At 55.3% G+C, this 23093-nt stretch overlaps 1 protein-coding gene across 3 annotated transcripts in view; it reads left to right on the forward strand.

Annotated features, from left to right (window-relative positions):
- The first annotated feature begins 7806 nt into the window (after positions 1-7806).
- The window catches only part of RGS12 (regulator of G protein signaling 12), a 117491-nt gene continuing 102204 nt past the window's right edge, over positions 7807-23093 (forward strand). For all 3 annotated transcript variants that reach the window (XM_067734955.1, XM_067734954.1, XM_067734956.1), the window contains exon 1: positions 7807-7887. The gene's annotated coding sequence lies outside the window, so the exon portion shown is untranslated. The remainder of the gene's footprint in view (positions 7888-23093) is intronic.

The raw sequence follows: 23093 nt of genomic DNA on the forward strand, positions 1-23093 counted from the left end.
AGTTGCCACAGTTTGTTTTTCTTTTCTTTTTTTTTAAAGAAATTTTTTTTTAATATTTATTTATTTATTTAGGCTGTGCCAGGTCTTAGTTGTGGCACGCAGGCTCTTTAGTTGCAGCATGAAGACTTCTTAGTTGTGGCACGTGGACTCTTAGTTGCGGCATGCAAACTCTTAGTTGCAGCATGCATGTGGGATTTAGTTCCTCTACAAGGGACTGAACCTGGGCCCCATGCATTGGGAGTCTTACCCACTGGACCACCAGGGAAGTCCCTAGTCGCCCCCATTTCTGTCCCTGCAGGTGGAATGGAGGGGGTGGGGGAGAGGGAGAGGACTGAGGGAACTTCTGGGGTCTGGGCCTGCCGGTACAACATTCCTATCTCTGCAGGTACTTCCATGGGTCCTTGGGTGAGTCCACGGGTGGACGGGTGGGGACTCCCCCGGACACCCCCTCCTTCCTCGGCCCTGAGGAATCAGGGTTCACTCCTGTCCTTGCTGTGGGCCCTCTGCCTCTTGGGGTGGCAGGCAGACAGGACAGTGATGCTGGCCCCACGCATGGTCCACGGGATTCCTGGACATCCTTGTGCACACACAGTCAGGGTGTGGGATGGGCTTGGTGGCCCGGGACACAGGACACAGAGTGACACCTGGATGTGGAGGAGGCATCAAGTCTCCCCCATGCTGGGTGGGACCCGCAGCAGGACACCCCAAAGAATCTCTCCTCAAACCCTTCTCCACTCCCTCCAGTGGACAAGCGGTCCGGCTGTCTCGCCTTTGTAAGCTCCCCCTCGGCACTTCCCCGCCCCCTTACTCATCCATCGCAGCTGTCACACTGTCACCCGGATGCAGATGGACCCTGGCTCTGGCCTGCCCGTGGTGGGGCTGGGGGCTTTCCCTCCTGCTCGGTCTCATCACCTGACAGGTGGGATAATACTAATAATACCCACTCCACGAGGCCGGCTGACTAGGTGATGCCAAAAAATTCCCCATGCAGAACCCCTGTTGTCTCCATAGAAAACGCAGGAAGCACCCGTCCGAGGGGCGCCAGCACGGGGTGGGGAGCGGGGTGGGAGGCTCCGGGTCCTTACTGAGAGGTTACCCTGGGGCTTTGTCGTCCCTGGAGGTGGACGTGGGCGGCCTTACAGGCAGGCGTGCGGTCTTGTTCCTCGGCTGGTGCGAGCGTCCTGGCGCCCTGATCCCACGCGGGGCTCCCCGCAGCCTGAGAAGGAAGCTGTCCTGAGGAGCGCGCCTGTCCCCCACCTGCCCCAGACCTGAGCTCGGTGGCGTGGGTCCGAGGGTGTCCGGGTCCCAGATAGAGGAGGGCGCATGACGGACAGGGCGACCCTGCCGGCCTCGCGACATTCCTCCCGGGGAACAGCGGGAACAGCCTCGCGCGCCCCGTGGCCGCGCTCCAGCTCCTCTGGGGGCCCTGCAGGGCCACGGCGCGTACTGAGCACTCCCGAAGCTCAGAGCAGCTCAGGAGGCACGAAGGGCAGTGCGCCCCAAGGCTGGAGGCCCGGCCCGGCGCCGCACCCTGGAGAAGGCTTGGCACCATCTCCGGGAGCCCGGGTCCCCACCCATGGCTGTGAACGGGCAGAAGCGGGGCCGGCAGAGTAGAGAGGCCAGGCCGGGGAAGCACCCGGGGTGCCCGCGCCCAGAGGCGCCCTGACCTGGTGCTCAGCCTGCCCAGGGGAATTCTGCACAGGCCCGGAGGCTCCCCAGGATGCGGCCTCGCTGCGCCAGGAGCATGGGCTTGTGCACACCATAGAGAGGGATCAGAAAGGGGACGTCGCCGTTCCAAGTCCTGGTCTTAAAGGTGAGTTCCAGACGCTGCCTGCTCACCGAGGCCACCGCCGAGCCGTCTCGGAATCGCTGTGGGACTCAAAGTGCAACGTTCAGAAATGACTCCCCCGACGTTTTCCTGTCTTGAGGGGGTGTTTCTGATTTATTTCTTGTCGATTTCCCGTGGAGGAAAACACAATCTCCTGACATGCATTGTCCCCCCGTAGGTATTTTTCCAGCAGGAGGGGTTCTGTTCCAGTGTGTTTAGGCGGTTGGTGGAGAAGAGACATTTCAAAGTGGGGACTGCCCAGGAGGGGACATTCGCGCTGCGCAGGGGCCTCCCTTTCCTGCTCCATGAACTTGGCTGAGGCCGGGCCGCCAGTCCCCAGCCCACCAGCAGCCCCGCGATCCTTCGGGGGGGGGCAGTGCGTTCTGGTTGATTATACGTCCTGTTTCTGTAACAATATGGTCTGTTTCATTAGTGTACACTCTATTTGGTAATAATGTCCCTAATTAATACAAGTTCTATTTAGCGACAATATGCTCTATTTAATTAATTTCATGTGTTCTGGTTAAAAACAACATAGCGCTTCACTTGAGTTATTTCGTCTGTTCACTGATCCTAATGAATTCCAAAACACAGGGCGGAGGGAGGGTGGGTTCTGCAGACCTTCGGGGCTGGTCAGCTTGCCTGCCTGCAAGGGAGGGGCTCACGAGGGGCCACTTGGGGATTTCAGGTGGGGACAACATGTGGGCAGGGCCCGAGCTGGGGGCGCTCAGCCCCATGTCTAACTCGCTGGGGTCCCCCTGCTGCCCTAACCCGCTGGGCTCCACACCAGCCTTGCCCCTTGGGTCTTGGCCCGGCGCCCCTGCCCCTCCCTTGCCTACACCACGGCCTCCAGTCTCTCACACCCACTGCTGCTCCTTTCCCAGGGCCCTGTCCCTCCCCAAGGTCGGGGCACTGTCCCCACTCCCCAGCATCACCACCGCTGCCCCTTTCCTTTGTCCCTCCACCCAGCCAAGGGCTCTTCTGGAAACACAGCTGCCTAGTATCCTGGACGTGGTTCCCAAACTCCTCCTGAAGTGGCCCTGCAGGCCTCTCTGCCCGACGGCCCCCATGGGCCATGGCACCTGCTGGGCTGGTCCACCTGGAGTTCCTGGAGCCTCTCCTGTCCCGGACGTTGTGTCCCCCAGCCTAGCACGTGCCTGGTATGCATGGGCACTCCCACCCTTCTGATGGTCCTTCCTGTCCAGGAGCTCCAGGGTGGAGGGGGGTAGTTTGGGGGTGTGGGACAGACCTGAACTTGACCCCTTTACAGAATGTTGGGACGGTGGCAGGTGGGTGTATGGGCCTGGTGGGTGCATGGGAGGGGTGTGTGGGGTGGAGGCGGGCGTGACAGGTGATGGGTGTGGGAGCCGCTTCTCAGCAGGCCGGCCAAGGACAGGCAGGCGGGACGAGCACCGTCTCAGGAGGGCGGAGAGGACCTTGGACCCCGCTAGTTGCTTGACCACTGGAGCTCTGATCTGGCCTTGTGTCTGGCTACACCAAGGGTGCCTGGCTGTAAGGCCCGAGGTCCCGTCCCCTTGACTTCTCGCAAGGCAGGAAGGGGCCTTGTGGAGGGGAGCCTGGAACGCCAGCCTTGGACTCAGACAGTGGATGTCTTCCTGCAGACGGTGGGGTCCCCGGGAGATTCTGAGCAGGGATGGTACAGCAGACGCAGGCTGGGGAGAGCAGCCTGGCAGTGTGTGCCCGCCGGCCTTCCGGCAATGGCTCAGGGCGCGGGGAGGGGCTGCGTGGCACCGCGTCAGCTCCCAGCACCCTCCCCCTGCTTAGTGGTGACCTGTGCAGGGCCTGCTGGAGGGCTAGACTCACAGTGGCCTTGCAGGTCCTTCTGCAGAAGGGCTCTGAGCCCCTGAACTGAGATCTAGAGGCGGAGGAGGGGCTGCGGCTCTCCATCGGGGCCGCTGCTGCAGCCTCCTGCTCACCAGCCCTCCTTTCCTTTAATTGTGGAAAATGACCAGCACCCAGTGACCCGCCCATCTTTCTTGCCCCAAGAACACCATCACCACAGACCCCCAAGGGTCAGGCCCCGCCAGGCTGCCCACTCCAGTGGCTCCACCACCTTTCCGAGCTGTGACATGAGGGACCAGCCATGGCAGCACCTCCACTGTCAGCCTCAACCTGCAAGGCAGCTACTGCCAAGCCCCTGGATGTGCTGTGCTCTCCAGAGAACATTCCCTAGGCTAAGTGACCATATGCTTTATCACCCCGCATAGGGCTCCTTGTGGAGACAAAGGGGTTAATAATATAGACTGGGAATGCAGCCGGCAGGTGTCGACGGGGCAGAGTCACTTACCTCTGCCAACCTTGAAAATAAAATACCCAGTCAGTTATTTTACCAGCAAGACAAGTTCATTCATGAACAGCGGAGGAATTGCAGTTCGGGACGTGCAAGCTATGGCAAAACCATGAGCAAGTCTAGTAAACCAAGGAGAGGAACTTTATAGAGTAAAAGGGAGGAAGGTGGGAGGGGCAGCTTTGAAAGTCCATTATAGGAAAGCCGCGGTTAAGGGTGGTGATGGTTTCTCATTGGCTGAGCAGTGGAGGCTTCTCATTGGCTGGGCTATTGCCGGGTGAAGAGAAAAACTTCCTCTTGCTGGGGAAGTAGTGACCTTCCTGTTGGAGACGCAAAGTATTCTCTTCCTGTATGGGGCCTGTAGTCTCCCAACTGCATGAGAAGTCCCCTTCAAGGCTTCCCAACTCTGTTTTATTTTATTTTTTATTTTGTTTCTGTGTGTCTGGTTTTTTTTGTTGTTGTTGTTTTGTGTTTTTGGTTTTTTTGGCCACACCATGGGGCGTATGGGATCTTAGTTCTCCGACCAGGGATTGAACCCGTGCCCTCGGCAGTGAACTGCTGGGGAATTCCCCCCAACTCTGTTTTTTGTTGTTGTTAATTTTTTTAAAATTTATTTTTGACTGCATCGGTCTTTGTTTGCTGTGTGCAGGCTTCCTCTAGTTGCGGCGAGTGGGGGCTACTCTTCGTTGCGATGTGCGGGCTTCTCACTGCGGTGGCTTCTCTTGTTGTGGCGCACAGGCTTAGCTGCTCCCCACGGCATGTGGGATCTTCCTGGACCAGGGATCGAACCCGTGTCCCCTGCATTGGCAGGCGGATTCTTAACCACTGGGCCACCAGGGAAGTCCCAACGCTATTTTAAATGAGGTTTCCCTTTGTTAGTTTTCACATGTCCCAACACGCCTCGGCCTGCATCTCAGCCCAGTGACCATGAATGAGGGTGTGAGTGGTCACCGTGGAATCGCTTCCTGCTGTCATGCTACTCATCACCAGCAGCAGGGTCCACGCTGTCTTCGCACAGGTTGGGAATCCAGTTCCAAAATCCTTTCCTGATGGTCTGCCTTCTGGAAGGGTTATACTGGATCTGCCGGCCTCGGCCGGGGCTCCCCAGAGCATAGAGCCTGCAGGGACGGGTGGAGGGAGGCATGCGGGACTGCCCCTACAGCTGGTGCAGCTCCTGGCCTTCTGCTCAGTGATGCAGGTCGTCTCTGGGCTGCCCTGTGAACAGCTCCACTTGGAGCAAGCTGACCCCGGGTGAAACCCGGACCCTTCTTTCTCAGTTCTCTTATTGCCCAGCTGTTGGCCCTTGGGAGGCTGGAGGGGGCCCACTCCCCAGGGTGGGGGCTTCCTCTGAGTCTGGATGTGGGGTCCATGCAGCAGAGCTGTATGGTTCACCCTCCCCAGACCTTCTGCAAGGCCGGCTTGGCCAATGCAGGTAGAGGAGGCTGCAGCAGTGCCGCTCTGGGCTGTCCCCCACTGTTCATGTGTTAAAGCCCTTACCCTCCAGGTGATGGTGTTAGGAGGTAGGCCTTAGGGAAGTGATCAGGCCATGAGGGTGGAGTGCCTGTGATGGGATTAATGCCTTTATAGGAAGAGACATGAGTGAGCTTTTGTCCTCTCTGTCTGCTCTCTGCCATCTGAGAAGACAGCCATCTGCAAACTAGGAAGAGGGTGCTCACCAGACCAGGGATCTGTCCGCACCTTGATCTCGGAATGCCAGGCTCCAGAACTGTGAGAAATAAACATTTGCCGTCTACGTCCCCCAGTCCATGGTATCTGTCATAGCAACCTGAGCTGACAAGATAAGAGGCGTCCAGCGCTCTCTGCTGGCTCAGAGCACAGGTAGGGCCGAGCGAATCTAAACCCCACATGGAAGACCCTACGTCCGCCCTGTTAACTGCTACGCCAATAATACTACAGACTGGTGGCTCAGAAACAACAGAAATTTATTTCTTGCACGTTGGAGGCTAGCAGTCCAAGATTCAGGTGTGGGCAAATTCAGTGTCTGGTGAGGACTTGCTTCCTTGTTCACAGACGGGTGTCTTTGGTCTGTGTTCTCACATGGCCCATCAGGTGAGGGAGCTCTCTGGGGTCTCTCTTACAAGAGCACTAATCACGTTCATGGGTCTCCACTCTTATGACCTCATCACCTCCAAATACCATCACATTGGGGAATAGGTTTCAACATGTGAAGTTGTTGGGGGGACACAGTCCGTAGCTGTGCTGTTGTAGAGACCGTTGGCCCCAATGCCCGAGAGCTCCCCACTACCTGCCCTCAGCAGAGCACGGCAGCCCTTCTGATGGCCAGCACACTTCTGCCAACACAGGTCCGCATCCCCAGATGCTATCGAGCTATTTCATTTGCAAACATAAGGGGAAGATGCATCCTGACAACATGTCAGGTAGTGAGAAATTTGTCCTCCGCTGCCCTTTTGGGAGCACTGAAGGGAATATGAAACATAACTGAAGATTTTCTGATTTTTCACAGTCAGCCGAGGGGCTGGAAGTGTGATGGCTGGTGATTTAATATACAACAATATACAATTTAATATACAACCCAGCAGGCTCCAGCCAGGTTTGGGTGCCGGCTGCATAACTGAAAGTCAAGGCCTGACTAGTCAGGAGCCCTGGGCTTGATTTTCCCCACACTTAGCTTGTACAATAAATGCCCAGCAGACTGTTTCCTGAAAATACTCTGGCCGGTCACTATGACTAACGGGAATGGGACTTCCCGAGTAGGGACCGCTGAGGAAGAAGACAGCTGGAGGGGAGGAGAGCCAGCCCTGGACGGCCTCCCCGGGCACAAGGCCCAGGGTCTGGACAGGTGGGAGGGGAGCAGGCGCCCTGGGGACCACCAGGCAGCCTGGGTCGTGCTGGGCACCTGCCTGGCCTGCCTGGCCTCTGCTCCCTGTTGGGGGACTAGGGGGAGGCTGTGATCCGCGGGGGACACCACACTCCCTTCCGCAAAAATAAAGCGATTTCTTGGTGGAATGCGGTCTGATGATCATCAAGGTCGCGGAAGGCAGTCGAGAGGAGGGGGCGGGGTCCTCGAGACGCGGGGCGCGGAGGAAGTCTCAACGCACCTCCTGGGACCGGGGGGGCGGGGTGGGCGCGGGAGAGAACCCGGTGCGGGAGGGGATACGGGCCGACGGCGCAGGACGTCCACAGCCAGAGCAGGACCCGCCACGTCTCCCGGGTAGCGGAAGTCCCGCCTCTGTCCGGAGGTCCCCGCCCTTCAAGATCCGCCCCCTCAAGATCCGTCTCTCGTCTCCTTCTTCCCTTGTCCCGTGGAAGCGCCGCCCCACATCCCGTCCACTGGACTCCCCGTCCCAGCTCCATAGACCAAGCACTCCGGCCCCGTGCTGAGAGCCTCCCACGACCTTGGAGGCCACGATCCCGCTCCACCTCCCTCCTGGAGGTCCCGCTCCTCCCACGGCCCCGCCCCCAGGAGGTCCCATTCCTCCCTCGACCCCGCCCCATCAGCCCCTCCCCTACCAGGCCCCGCCCCCTTACCGGTCCCGCCACAGAGGGCCCCGCCCCCGAGAGATACCTACCCGTCCACGGCCCCGCCCGCATTGGCCCCGCCCCCGAACAACCCCTTAGGCCCCGCCCACGCGCTGGTTTCGCCCCCATCGACCCCGCCCCTCTCTGCGGCCCCGCCCTCTCCCGGCCCCGCCCCTCGGCCCTGGGAGACAGCGGAGGCGACCGTTGGGCGCGCGGGCGGAGCGGATCGCGGCCGGAGAGCGAGCGGCCGGTAGGTTGCGGGCCGGGCGCTGGCCGCCCCGCCTCCGCTTTCTTTCTTCTCTGGGCGCGCGCTCGCGCCCTCCGCGGTCCGCCCCGCCCAGCGGAGCGGAGGGTGCTGGGGGCGGCCGGCTCCTCAGGGTCGGGGCCGCCCGGCCGCCGCCGCCCTCCTTTTGTTCCCGGGCCCGACTCCGGCCGGGTTGTGGGGCCGCCGCGGGGCCGGCCCTTGGCGGGACAGGAGGGCCGGGGGTCGGGGCCGGCCTGAGCCGCGGGCCTGCAGTGCCCACCGCGTTCGCTCGGACGGCGGCCGAGCCCGCGCGCCCCGGGCCGAGTCCGCACGGCTCCCGAGTTTCCTGTCCGATCTCACGGGCGGCCGCATTGTTTGGCCAGAGGCCGCCTCCAGAGACCCCAACTCTGGAAATCCACTGCAGCAGCGCAGTGCATTGCCGTGCCGGCTTCCCGGTGCAGGCTCGGTGCTGCAGCTCAGGGGTGGAGGGGTGAGACTGGGAGGCCCAGAGTTGCGGGTGGAGACAGAGGGGTCCAGAGTTGCGGGTGTAGACAGAGGGGTCCCGAGTTGTGGGTGTAGACAGAGGGGTCCCGAGTTGTGGGTGTAGACAGAGAGCATCCCAGAGTTGTGAGTGTAGACAGAGGGGTCCAGAGTTGCGGGTGTAGACAGAGGGGTCCAGAGTTGTGGGTGTAGACAGAGCAGCCCAGAGTTGTGGGTGTAGACAGAGGGGTCCAGAGTTGCGGGTGTAGACAGAGGGGTCCCGAGTTGCGGGTGTAGACAGAGGGGTCCAGAGTTGCGGGTGTAGACAGAGGGGTCCAGAGTTGCGGGTGTAGACAGAGGGGTCCCGAGTTGCGGGTGTAGACAGAGCGGCCCAGAGTTGTGGGTGTAGACAGAGGGGTCCAGAGTTGTGGGTGTAGACAGAGAGCAGCCCAGAGTTGTGGGTGTAGACAGAGTGGTCCCGAGTTGTGGGTGTAGACAGAGAGCAGCTCAGAGTTTTGGGTGTAGACAGTAGTCCAGAGTTTTGGGTGTAGACAGCATCCCAGAGTTGTGAGTGTAGACAGAGCGGCCCAGAGTTGTGGATGTAGACAGAGCCCTTGGGCAGGCGACCCCCCTCTCTGTGCCTTAGTTTCCCCATTGCTGGGTTGGGTGTGTAACGGGACCTGCCTGTGAGGCTGCTCAGGGTTGTGAGTGGATCTGCGTGGTCAGTGTCCGGTACTTTCACGTGCTGTGATGGGAAGGGCCCTTGTGAGGCCGGGGGACCTGCAGCGGGACAGTGAGGCCTGCGGGCAAGGCGCCGCTTCCCCAGAGACCCCCCCAGCACCCAGGTCTGAGACAGGAGCCCAAGTAGGCAGTGGGGAGAGGGCGGTGAGTAGAGAGAATATGTTTAAAGTTTTACTTTAGAAACATAGTGGTCACAGCGTGAGGTTTCATCAGAACGCCTTCCGACCCAGTGGTCTTGAGGCCTAGAGATAACGGGCACGAGGTGGCCGGCACAGGACCTGGGCTTCAGGGATGCTCAGATGGGGACAGCCCATCGCTGAGGCGCCCACAGCCAAGGTGCTGGGTGACTGCCTGTGGGCTGGGATGGGCAGAGGAGGACCTGGGCTGGACGGACGTGTGGAGCTGACCTGTGGGCGGGTGCTGGGTGGCAGTGTCCTGCGCAGGGTCAGGAGGTGAGAGGCGGGCACTGAGTGGGCCTGCGCAGCCGAGAGGAGGGGGCCTGGACACTGCTGCGCCCCAGGGTCAAGGGCAGCCCTTCTTCCCCCTCGTTCTAGAAGGAGGGCATCTGAGAGGAAGGGGCCAGTGGCCAGGCAGAGGACAGCTGCGGGCTGGGAGGCCGGGACCAGTGTGGCCCTGGCGGAGGGGCCGGCCGGCCGGGAGGCGGGGGAGGTGAGGGCGGTCAAGGCTGGCTGCCCAGTGGAAGGAGTGGCCCGTGCCGCCCGCCCGCATCTCCCACAGCAGAGGTGATAGCACGTTCGCGTTCTGATTATATTGTCTTTTGACACTTGTCTTTGTCTGAAACGGGCCAAGCAAAAGGGTCAGGATGAAGGAGAAAAGAGTGTGTTAGTGAAGACTTAACACATGCTGTGTAGCAAGTGCACAAAACACAGCGAAGCCAGGGCGCCGTACAGTGTCTTTGGTGGAGCTCCCATAGACCTTTTACTTTCTAGTTAGCACGCGTGTGCGTTTCCCATGACCGCTGTAACAAAGTACCACCAGCTTAGTGGCTTAAAGGGCAGAAATGTACCCCTCGCAGTTCTGGAGGCTGTCCTACATGCCTCGGCCCTGGGCCCCGTGTCACACTGCCCTGGCGCCCCTGCTTCCGTCCTTGTGTCCTGTCTTCACACCTCCCTCTGCCTCCCTCCCGTGAGGACACCTGTGGTCACACCTGCGTGTGGAACCCAGGGTCCTTTCCCAGCAAGGGCTCTTTAAAGTAATCCCACCTGCCAAGTCCCTGTTGCTTATGAGGTGACATTCACAGTTCCAGGGGCTCGGACCCGATGTCGTTGCGGACCACCCTGACTACTTTTGGAAGGACTGTGGTCTTTCCCATCCTGGGCTGGGGAGCAGCCATCTCGTACACCTTCCCCGACTGGGCGCTGCCGCTCCTGCGTCCAGAAGGGCCTCGCGGTGCCCCCTGCTGTGCGCCGGAGGAGAGGCCGCGGCTGTCCCGGGAGAGAAGATGAGCTTTGCTTGGGGTTCAAGTCTGGCAGATCACTTGTTTTTACTTTTGGGGGTGGTGGTTACCAGCTCCTTTGGCCATCTGACAAGAGCTGTAGTCAGTCCTCAGAAGTACACTTAACCCACGTGCACGTGCAATTTTAATACAGACGCAAGTTTACCTGCGGTTTTTGGGGGTTCACCAGATTCATCCCCGAGATCATGTACTCCAGGCAAGTAAAATGCCTAGTTTGTCCTTTCTGCTTTCTTTGCTCTCTTTTCCTGTGGCCTTACTGTCCCCAACCCGTCCCCAACCCTGTAATCAGGTGATATCCCGATGTGTCTCCTTCCTTGGTTTTTTTTTTACACACACCATGCGGCACCATTTTTGTCCCTTGACAGTGGCCATCCTTTTAGGACACCAGATGAAGAGCTAAGCCTACTGATTAAAGAATCAGACAGCAGGCACTCTCCTGTCCTGCTTGTCCCCATCTCCAAGGGGCAGTCATCTCAGGCATCCTATTTTCTCAGGCATTTACTGCCCATTTAAGCTGCTAGTCTTAAAATGTGTGTATTTGATTTCCCTCGAAGGTGCGAGGGAGGGCTGGCTCTCCCCTCCGCTGCACCACTGCTTCCTCTCCCTCCATTTCCCAACTTCATCACATCACCTTCTTTTGGTTAGACTAGTGTCCGCTGCTCACATGTTTGTTACTGAACCACACGGTACCCGAGCACAACTCCTTTCTCGCTCAACCCTGTCGCTCTCCTGTCAACCTCTCTCTCCTCACCCCAGCACGTGCCCTGCCACACCCCTCTTGTGGTGGCCCTTGTTGAGGACTTCGCTCCTGGCTTCCTGCTTCCTGCCCCACTCTGTCCTGGTCCCCATGGGACCTGCACGCCTGCGCCCCCGTGTCCCTACGCTCGGGACCTCTATTCTCTGTCTGGGCTCACTCCTTGTTCTGTTGAGTGCATATTCATGATAACTAAGAAACATTAGCTAGATTTTTCTTTTGCCCCTGATTCTGAAAGTATCTTTGTTTCACTATTCAGTTAACTTTTAGTTTAGCTGGGTATAGAATTCTACTGAAAAGTGTTTTCTCAGAATTTTGGAGATGTTGCTTCATTGTGTGTAGTTTCCGGCACTGGTGGAAGCTGATGCCATGGTGACTTCAGGTCTCTGTGTGTGATCTGGCCCCACAGGACCTTCTCTTGTTCCCCATGTTCTGATCTATCAGTTGATGACGTACGTTCTCATCACTGTCCTGGGCCAGGTGGCCCCCTTCAGCCTAGGCCTGATGTTTTGTGTTATTCTTAGTTTCCTTTCCTTCATTCTTGTGTCTCTCTGGAACCCCTTTTATTTGGAGGCTAGAACTCCTGGGCTGACCTTCTAATCCCTGATCTTCCTTCTCCTCTTATTGATCTCTTTGATGTTTGGTCTGCTCTTGGGAGATTGCTTTGCATTGTCTTCTGACTCTTCTGTTAATTGTTTTATTTCTGTTATCCCTTTTATTGTTCAATAGTTCTTTTTTATTTCAGTTTTCCTTTTCTATTTATCTCTTAGAAGGTAATAATTAAGGATACTTTGAGTTTTTATTGTCTTTTTTTTTAATGGTACAGTTACTTTTTTAAAAAAAATTTTATTTATTTATTTATTTACTTTTGGCTGTGTTGGGTCTTCGTTTCTTTGCGAGGGCTTTCTCTAGTTGTGGCAAGTGGGGGCCACTCTTCATCACGGTGCACGGGCCTCTCACTATCGCGGTCTCTCTTGTTCCGGAGCACAGGCTCCAGATGCGCAGGCTCAGTAGTGGTGGCTCACAGGCCTAGTTGCTCCGCGGCATGTGGGATCCTCCCAGACTGGGGCTCAAACCCGTGTCGCCTGCATTAGCAGGCAGATTCTCAACCACTGCGCCACCAGGGAAGCCCTATTCTGTCTTCTTATCTTTCTTTTTTCCCCCCTATTTTTTACTAGACTATATCATTCATGAGAACAAGAATTTTTTTTTTTAAATAAATTTATTTATTTTGGGCCATGTTGGGTCTTTGTTGCTACGCGCTGGCTTTCTTTAGTTGCAGTGAGCGGGGGCTACTCTTCGTTGTGGTGCACGGGGTTTTCATTGTGGTGGCTTCTCTTGTTGCGGAGCACGGGCTCTAGGCACGCGGGCTTCAGTAGCTGTGGTTCACGGGCTCTAGAGCGCAGGCTCATTAGTCGTGGTGCATGGGCTTAGTTGCTCTGCGGCATGTGGGATCTTCCCAGACCAGGGCTCGAACCCCTGTCCCCTGCGTTGGCAGGTGGATTCTTAACCACTGCGCCACCAGGGAAGTCCCTTGAGAGCAAGGATTTTTTTTTTTTCCTCAGTATTATTCATGGCCGAATTCAAACACCTAAAATTGTGCCTGGCACATGGAGGAAACACTGTATGGTGTTCAGATCTCCTATATTACTGATTTTTTGGGGGGAGGGTAGGGATTCTGGTCATTGTAATAATTGTTGAGAAAAGTGTTAAAATCTCCAACGTTGACTGTGGATTGTGTATTCCTGCCTTGAGTTCTTTCAGGTTTTGCTTTCTGTATCTGAAGCCCTGTTATTAGGCTTGTACACTTTAGGGACGATTTGTTTTCCTGATGAGCAGAGCTTTTGTTTTGAAGCCCATTTACCTGACACTGATGCGCACCCCTAGCTGTCTCACGTTTACTGTCTGCACCTTATGGCTTTTCCATCCGTTTACTCTCAGCCTGTTTGTATGCTGACATTCAAAGTTAGCTTCTCATGAAGCCCATTTCATACTTTCTGCTTTTGAATGTGAGTGTTGTTTTCCTTTTCCATTTCTAGTGTTTTAACTTCCCCCAAATTGAAAGTTTTTATTAGCTAATAAATAAATAATAAACACAAACTTTTCCAAAGCAGTTTTTTGGGGGAAGGGGCATAAATAATATTTGGAACACTCTTAATACCAATTTTTAGAAAGTGTTCATTATAGAAATTATTTGAATAGATACAGAGTAAACAGAAGAATATAGTGAACGCCCAGGTACTGTCACTCACCTGTGACGACTGTGGACGTCCGGGCCTGCTAGACTCCGCTTGACTCCACCCGCTCCTCACTCCTCTTTTGTCGTAGCTTTTCATTTCCGTTCCACGTGCCTATTAATAGGGCTGATTTGTGTCTCCACTTGTCTTCTGTTTGTCCTAGTTTTTGGTGGTGTTGCTGTTTTTCCTTTCCTGTCTTGTTTTGGGTTAATTGAATGTATGCATATATGTGTGTACATACACAAAGGTGTGTACATGTTTGTATCTATGTATTGCATGTACCAGATGTGTATTTATCTGTAGTAAATATACACACCTATTTTCTAGTATTCCATCTTAATTCCTGGCTTGGCTTTTTGGCTGTACCTCTTTGCATTATTTTTTAGTAGTCTAAAATATGTATACTAACTTACTGCAGCCTGTTTAGAGTTAATTGTGTAACACTTTAGAAAAAGTGTTAAGAATTTTATAATAGTAATAAAAGTTCCATTTATCCCCCCTTTGAGCTATTTGCTGTCATTCGTCTTGTATCTACATATGTTATAAACCATACAACACACTGTTATAATTTTTGCTTTAAAAAGTCATACATATTTTAAAGAAATTAAGAGAAGGAAAATAATATGTCACGACATTTACCTGCATATTCACCATTTCTGTTTGCTTCGTTCCCTCTCGTAGATTTGAGTTTCCATCTGGTGTCCTTTCTCTTCAGCTTGAAACACCTCCTTTAGCATTTCTTGCCTGTTGGTGACAGATTCTCCCAATTTTGGTTTATCTGAACTGTCTTCATTTCCCTTCAGTTTTAAGGGATCTTTGTGCTGGCTGTAGAATTCCGGTTTCTCCTTCCCAGCCCTCTGGTTCGCTTTGTCTTCCGGCTGCCGTTGTGTAGATGTCAGCCTCGCCATCGCCGCCTTGTCCCCGTGTGTCACGTGGCGTCTTCGCCTTTGACTTCCAGCACTTGGACTGTGATGTGCGTATGAGGGTTTTCTTTGTATTTATCCTGCTCAGGGTTTGTGGCGCTTCTTGGATAAATAAATTGATAGTTTTTTTACCAAATTTGGGGAACATGTGGTCATTGTGCAGACATTTTTTCCGCCCCGTTTGTTCTCCTCTCCCTCTGGTGCTCCTATTACATGTGCGGTTGGTGTTTGTTATTGTCCCACAGGGCATTTAGGCCCTGTTCTCATTTAAAATTTTTTTTCTCTTTCTCATCTCCTTTTCTTCCATCTCCAGTCTAAATTAAGTCCATTTCATTTGATGAGTTTAAGAATTTCAATTACTGTAGTTTTTATTTCTAGAGTTTCCACTGGCTTCTTTCCTATAGTTTCCATTTCTCTGCTGAGATAGGCCACCTGTTTGTTTGACTGTATCTTCCATTAAATCCTTGAGCACACTATATTAGCTGCCTTAAAGTTCTGATCTGCTAATTTCAACTCCTAGGTTACCTCAGGATCAGTTCCCACTGGCTTCTGTGTCTCTTGACTGTGGGCCGCACCTTCCTGTTTCTGTGAACATCTAGTAACATTTGACTGTGCTCCACTAGCGGTTGTTTTCTCTGAAGAGTGTTGACTCGTCGGGACTCACACTGACCTCTCTGCATCACGTCTGCTGCTGTGCCTGGACTCTGGCTTCCTCCTGGGAGGCTCTGTGTGCACAGGCTGCTCGGGGGCTGGCCGAGGGCCTGGGCAGAGTTTACCGGCAGATTTCAGGGCTTCCTCTCTCCCCAGCTACCTCCTGTCTGAGACACTGAGATGTTCCCCTCACTTTACAGCCACCTGCCATGCCCAGACTCCATCCTGTGACTAGAAGCTGGAGGATTGCAGCTTCCACCTGAGCTCCAGACGTGTACAAACACACACCTTACCCAGTGCAACCCTCTTCTTACAGAGGATAACTCCCCTCCGGTTTCTGCCTGCTTTCGTAGCTCTTCAAAGAGCTGGTTTTATATTTTGGACCTGGTCGGAACTTGGTTCAGCAGCACAGGCGGATGCATGAGGCTTTCACTTCACTGACGGACCTCCTGGCACTTTGGTTAGTAGCCAGGCGTTGACCTTTGGGGTTTACTTGTTTCTCGTCTAGAGAATCAAGTAATTGGGGAGTGAGCCACTCCAGCCTAGGAGAAAGCTCTTCCTTACCAAGTCCTGGATGAGATGAAGTCCAGGGCGGCGCTTCTAGGATGCCTTCTTAGACACACAAAGCAGTGTGGGGAGCGTGTTGGCCGGTGTGCACCCCTCGCTGCGTCCGTCCGACGTGAGCCACCGAGGGGTGAGGATGAGGGTTTTGTCCGCTGACCTCTGGTCGAGGGGCGGTCCTGCTGGTGCGGGTTCCCTCGACGCAGGGCTCTGGTACCTGCTCTTCACCCCACCCCGGTGTCTAGCTCGACCTCGGCAGACTGCTTTTCTGTGCCAGTTTCTGTCTGTAACATAGGGTTAATGATAAGGCTGTTGTGAGGATGAGCTAGAATAACGAGTGTGAAGTGCTGGGGACTGTGTGGCCCGCAGGATGTTCCTGGTGCTGTTAGCGTGGCTGCTGTGAGTGGACGTGCGCCGGTGGGCACCTCCGCGTCCAGCCCCTACTGCGGGCCAGCCTGTGGCTCTGCGGCTCGTGAGTGCAGTCCCGAGGAGCCTGGCCTGGGACACACTTTACCTGGAGGCATTTGGGCAGCGTGAGGTGCCCAGACCGCCCGCTCCCCAGAGCCCCATCCCTAGTGGCCTGGAGCCCGGCCAGGAGCGTGCACCTAGCGTTTCACAGCCAGTCCACTCTGCACCGCGAGGGTGGGGCGGCCGGGCCCGGGCTGGGGGGCTCCTGGGCCCACCTTGTGTGAGTTTCCTGGGGCCGTGGAACAAAGCACTGCCAACTGGGGGGCTTAAACCAGCGGGGATTTATTCTCGCTGTTCTGGAGGCGGATGTCCGCATCAAGGTGTGGGCAGGGCCCGGCTGGGCTCCCCCTGGGGGCCTCCGTTGTCGGGAGATCCTTCCCACCTCTTCCGGCTCCTGGTGGCTGCTCGAGGCCCCTATGCTCCTGTCTCTGCCTCCGTCTTCACGTGGCCTCCCCTGTGTCTCAGCTTCCCTCTGCCTCCCTCTTATAGGACACTTGTGATGGCATTTAGGGCCCCCTGGGTAACCCAGCACTGTCTCCTCATCTGAGAATTCTTCACACAAGCCCATCTGCAAAGACCCTTTTTCCAAATAAGGTCACACTTGCAGGTTCTGGGCATTAGGACCTGATGTCCTTGGGGCCACCATGCAGCCCACCACACCCTGCCTGGACCTGGAAGGTGAGGAGCCCTGTGGGATCATGGGCAGGGGATGCGCCTCCTGCCACGTGGCCTGCTCTGGCCACGCGTCCTGCGTTGATTTCTGAGGGCTCTGCCCGCTGCCCGCCCGTGTGCAGGCTGAGCCCGTGTGCAGGCTGAGGCGGGTACTGGGACTCTGTGCGCTTGCAGATTTCTGTCTCCCTGAGAGTGACTGAGAGAGACGCCGAGCACAGAAAGGTTCCCGTCTGCCCCCCGAAAAAGACAGTAAGGGCAGTGCACACCCTGTGGCTTCCTCCTCTTGACTCCTGTAGCGAATGACCAGATTTGTACGTGGCGGGATGTTCTGTAGGAGGCCTGAGAAAAGACCCACTTCTTGGAGAGGAGAGTGGTTCTCCGCCGGTGCCGGCCTTGGGTGAGCGAGGAGGCGGGGACCAGGCAACCAGGTGGGCGGAGGGTCTGGCTGTGCCTCCTGTCCTGGGCCGCCGGGAGGGTGGCGGGACAGCCAGGTTCCGGCGGGGGGCTGCTGCCTCAGGACTGGGGGGCTGTCCCTTCATAGATAGATTCACCGGATAAAAACTGCTGTGCGATATTTGGGACACAGTTATACTAAAAAGTCATTCGTCTTTTATCTGAAATTCAGGTTTAACCGAGTGGCCTTCCTTTTCATTTGCTACATCCAGCAACTTTATTTATAGTTCCCCCCTGCCCAGGTTTAAAAACCACAAACAGAAATAAATACCAAGCAGAGCTGAAAAGGGCAAGTCAAATAGCAACAGGAATGGAAAAAAAGACGGTTTAACCTTCAGTATTTCAATTTGTAGAATTTGTTTCTGGAATCAAAACTAGCCCCGCAGTTCCATCAGCTGTAGAGCCTGAAACACTGTAGCCCCAGCTTGTCCTGTCTACTTTCTGGAAGCGGTATGGCCGGGCTGGCGCCCAGAGCAAGCCAGGAGCTCGAGGGCTGGGTCTGCCCGCCGATGGCAGGGGTAGGGTGTCACCGCTCTCGGGCCCCTCCGCTCAGCCCTGGCTGCGGGGGGCTGGGTGGGGGCGTGGTAGGGCGCCCGGCCCACCTGAGCTGCTTGGTGTGGTGCTCTGGGCAATTGGGATTTCTGGGGCTTCCGGCCTCTGTGTGTTCTAACCTTGTGGCAGGTGGACCCTGCGCTGACGTTCCTGCCACTCCTTACGGCTGTCTTGTTCCGCTTCCCCTGCCCCCTCAAACCTGCCTCCTGGCCCCTTCTCCCCCACCCCCGACTGTGCACCCACAGTGGCGTGTGGACCACTGCCCAGGGCTGGGAGGGGAGGGGCTGCTGAGCGAATGGCAGGCGTGGCCCAGGTGTGGGTGTCCTCCGCTGGGCTGCCGGGTAGCTGGGGGGTGATGAGGCTTGGGGGAGTTCGGGGGTCTGGTGGGGGGGCTACCTGAGCCAAGGAGCGGCGGAGGGAGGGAGGGGGAGAGGGTAGGTTCAGGGAAGAGCAATTTTTCAAATGGAGTCAGGGCTACCGTTGCCCTCCTGTGGGTCCCTCCAACTTCCGTGTGTGATGGTACTGGCCCGTTGAGCTGTTTTGTCCCCCAGGGTGGTTGGCCCTGGGAGGGCGGGGCCGTCACCGGTCACCTGATCGTAGTTGTCTACCCGGTGCTGCTGTAGAGGCCACTGGGCAGTTATTGAATGAATGAATGAGTGAATGAATGAATGGGTGAGCAGGGAGGTCATGGGTGGTGAAGGTGGACCTGCCTGGGGTGAGTGTTGAGGTTTGGACTGGGACCCTGGGCGGCAGCCGGGGAAGATCCCGGGCTGGAGCAGGGTGGGCTGTGGATGTGCGGCCGGCAGGTGTGAGTAGGGTCTGCTGCAGGTGCTGGCAGCCCAGCCAGCCTCTCCCCTGCCTGTCTCCTGCCCCTGTCTCTGCCGCCATCACGCTGCCATCTCCCACCTGGATGTCCGGCTGCCTGCCTTCTGCCGAGCTCCTCCTTTCCTTAGTTGAGACCTTTCTTAAATTCCTCCCTGTGTAGAAAGGGTTCTTATTGTGATGGGAGTTTAAAAGTTACTTCCAGATGCACCTGCCTCAGTATCTTCGTTATGCCCATCACACTGGAGAGTGATGCAGAGTGGCAGCAGAGGGTCCCTGGTCAGCCAGCGATCAGGCCCCACGTGTGCTCGGGAGACGGTTTTTAGGGACACAGGTGCCTGGTTACAACATAGGTGTCTTTTGTGTCCTCTCAGGCTGCAGGGTCTGTGCCCCTCAGTGCCTGTGTGAGCCTAGCCGGTGTGAAACGATGCTGCCTTCTGCTTGTCGGAGGTCTTATGCCTTTGAAAAAATTTTTTTTTTATTTTTAAAAATTAATTGTTCTATTGAAGTATAGTTGATTTACAACGTTGTGTTTTACACTTTTATTTATTTCTTTTAGATGAGAGAGATCTCACACATTTTTTTCTCTTAACTGGTTATCATTTGGATTTTTCGTGATGTAAACTTTACAAAGGATTAGAATCACCCAGAAGGATGTAATATAGTAATATTTTTGCACCAGTAAAATGGACCTTTGTAATTTAAAATAGTATCTTTTCTGCTAAATCTAGACTTTCTTCTCCACACTTTGAGAAAAGGAGAAGTGCTGGTGAGGGGGCTGCTTGGTTGAGGCCTGGCGTAGGCAGGGGCACTGGGGACAGAGATAAAATATTCAAGCCGCCCTGCAGGTATCCTGTTCCCACAGGCCCTTCTGTTCTGAGCGCTTCGGGCGCTCGCAGGGGTCCGTGGGTCTCCCTTCCTTGGGGGCAGCCCTCTCCTTCCTCCGCAGCTGAGCTGTACTCGGCCCGTCCCCTAGAGAGAGCTCAGTGCTGTAAAAAGAACACCCCGTGATGTGTTCTCTTGAAAGAAGATGGAGCTAGATGAGTTTTTTTTATTTATTAAAAAAATTTTTTTTCCTTTTTGCATATTTTTAAAAAATTCAGCTGTGCCAGGTCTTAGTTGCGGCATGTGGGATCCTTAGTTGTGGCATGTGAACTCTTAGTTGCAGCATGTGGGATCTAGTTCCCTGACCAGGGATTGAACCTGGGCCCCCTGCATTGGGAATGCGGAGTCTTAGCCACTGGACCACCAGGGAAGTCCCTGGAACTAGATGAGTTTAAAGCTAGTGTTTTAAGCCTTCTTTGCGTGGTAAGTACAACATCGGCAGAGCTGTGTGTCTTCAAGTTCACATTATGTTCGGAATTCCATTTCCTTTTAATGTTATTAGACTGTGAGTAATAATTCAGTATACATTTTCCTGATTTGTTTAAATGTTCTTAAGGTTGCCAGTCTTTCATTTCCCCTCTTTCTTATTTTTTCTCCTCTTTCCATATTACTTGTATTTGTCGTATTTCCTAATTCTAAGAGTTGCTTTGCTGTTTAGTAAGTTCTTGTCTCCATCGCTAGTCGATGGGTGGCTGCCTCGTGATGACCTGACTCTTGCTGAGGCTGACTTGGGAACAGGAAGGGACGTGCCCCCGGAGGCCAGAACGCAGGCATCTGCTCTGTGGCCCTGCAGCCTGGCCTCTTGGTTTCTCTGGGCTTGAAGTGTTAAAACCCTAAGAACTGACATTCTGAAAAAAACCCACGCAAAAATCTCTGCATAATAACAAAATGCTGAGCTGGAACATTTTATATGTGGTACTCTTCTGTTCAGTCCATCATAAATTATTCAACAACCATGCATCCTGATAATTTTAGGGGCTGCTGACCTGCTTCCTAAACTTAGATTAACGTGCCAATTTGGGAGATGAAGCTACCAAGGAATTGAGGTAGACTGTTCGAGAACCAGGTGGATAATTTTTGTTAGCAGAAATACTTCAGGGGAGGCCAGTTTCTGCACAGGCATTTGCTCGTGTGCTAGTAGTAAAAAGTGTGGTTAAGAGCCCAAACTGAAACTGGTCGGCCTGAGTTTGAATCCTTACTCTGTCTTCGGACATGGTTGTAGGCGAGATGCCTGAGCCTCGGTTGCTTCATTTGTCAAACGGGACTCTGTTATATTTAGCTTGCGAGACTGATTGATTAGGTGGTCATCCAAAAGTAGTCATTTGCATTAGCCAGTTTTTCCCATTCCTGGTCAGTTTGCCTCTGATTTATGCAGCGTGATTTCCTTAATCGCCTCATCACAGATTAGATTTGAGGGAAAAGTACTTAATCATGCATTGCTGCTTAGAAATAGGTAGAGCGCTGTATTGTATATATTTACAGCAGGAATGGTGACAAATCAAGTGATAACATTCATATTTTGGATCCCGCGGTGCATGAGTTATTGCTGCCATGTAACAGGTCAGCCCCTGGAGCGACAGTGTTTTCTGCGTCCCCGTTCCTGTGGTCAGGACCCCGGGTGTGGCTCAGCCGGGTCCTCGGTTCCAGGTCTCACACAGGTTGTGATCAGGGTGCGGCGGGTGAGGAGCCACTCCTAAGCTCACTGTCGTAGCAGTTGGTGGCCTCAGAAGATCCCCTTCCAAGGTCACAGTGTGACTGGTGGCAGGCCGCACGACCGTGCTGGCTGGTGGCCGGAGACGTTGCTCTTTGCCATGTGGGCTGCCTCTCAGGGCAGCTCACAGCCTGGCCGCTGACCTCCCTCAGAGCGAGGCGGACAGGGAGGCAGTCTTTGGGTAGCCTGTCTTGGCAGCGACATCTCATCCCTTTTGCCGTATTCAGTTTATCTGAAGCGAGGCACCAGGTGGACCCTGCACTCAGGGGCTGCCAAGGGCGGGACGGCTTGGGGGCAGGACCCTTGGGGCCGTCTCAGAGGCTGCCTATCTGTGTCCAGCCCACGGCCCCAGTGGTTCACGTCCCTCGCACGTACAAAACACACTGCCCCCAAGACCCCTCCACGATGGCATCAGCTCAGAGTCCAGAAGGCCGTCATCCGGACGGGCTCCAGGTGTGGGTGAGGGTCCCCGGCTGTAGTTGCTTGAGTACAGCTCCGGGGGTGCCCTTCGTCTCCGTCTGTAGACCGGAACTGAAGACCAGCTATCAGCCCCTCCCCAGAGCAGTGGTGCAGCGTTGGGACAGGCATAGGGTAACCCCTGTAGACGCTCCTCAAAAGGGAGGGGAAGGGAAGGCGTAAGGGGTCACAGGCACACAGCAGCTCTGTAATCCAGCCTGGAAAATGCTGGAAATCGCTTCATTGGGTCTGAAGATTTGGGGGTAGTGGCTCTCGCTCTGCCTTCTGCACGCCTCGTTCTTCTCTTTCCCTTTTCGTGAAGGCAGCGCGCGTCTGCAGTTGAGTCATTCTCTCGGCCTCCTTCCCGCCAGCAGGCTTTCTGGGATCCAGTGGCCAGTTTTCATTTTGTGCTGCCTGTGACTCTTTCAGTTCAAGCTGACAGTGTTTCCACGGAAACCGTTTTCTTGAAAACTTTGTGGGCCTCCTGTGAGTCTCATTGGTGTTCACGCCATCAGACAAGAGCCATCCCTCAGATCTCTCTGAGATAAGCCCTTCTCTGCCTTGGGCCCCTGCAGGGTGAGGGACGGTGCCCGTGGGCATCCTAGAGGCCCAGATGTTCAATGAGAAGGTCTCTTTACGGGGCGCTGTCCATCTCTTCCGCCTTTCCTCACACGCAGCAGCCTTCACGCGGCATCACGTGCACTAGGACTCTGCCCTGAACAGAAGGGGAAGGTGAGGTGAGGCGCTGGCGTTCGGGGACATTCGGGTTCTTGTGGGTGGGTTGCTCGGAAGAGAGTCAGGTGGCAGGAGGTGACAGTGATGACGAGTTCAGAGCAGGTGGGGAGAGGAGAGGAGGTGGATGCAGGCGAGCTTGCCCAGGGGGACAGCTCAGCCGTGCAGGAGGAGTGCAAGTGGGGTGAAGACAGGGCCGCTCTGGAGGTCATCCTCATGGCAGGTCCATGTCTCCCCTCTCCTGTGTCACATAGATTCAGTTAGGCTAATTGGATTTTAGTTTGGGGGCTTTCTGTATGCATTGCTTGTGAACATATGACACCATATACTCAACAAGTTCCTGGCCCTGTGGTCTGAAAACTCCTGACCGTTGTTTCCCTCCTTAAGTAGAAATGTGTCAGTCCACTCTGGCACGTGAACCTCAGGACCATCCCTCAGGGTATAGGTCGTGTACTTGGAAGAGGCAGGTGACCCGAGTGGAGAGCGACCCGTGCTGCTGGCTGCCTGACCCAGCCCACCGTGGCTCCCTGTTTCTCTTGGGTTGGATGTTTGCAGGGACTTGGGTGCCTGGGAACTCTGCGTGTCTCACCTGATGGGCGGTTCGGCTGCCAGCTGTCCTTGGAGGTGTGGGGCTGGG

The sequence above is a fragment of the Pseudorca crassidens genome, chromosome 4, assembly GCF_039906515.1.
Source record: "Pseudorca crassidens isolate mPseCra1 chromosome 4, mPseCra1.hap1, whole genome shotgun sequence".
Classification (NCBI taxonomy): Eukaryota; Metazoa; Chordata; class Mammalia; order Artiodactyla; family Delphinidae; genus Pseudorca; species Pseudorca crassidens.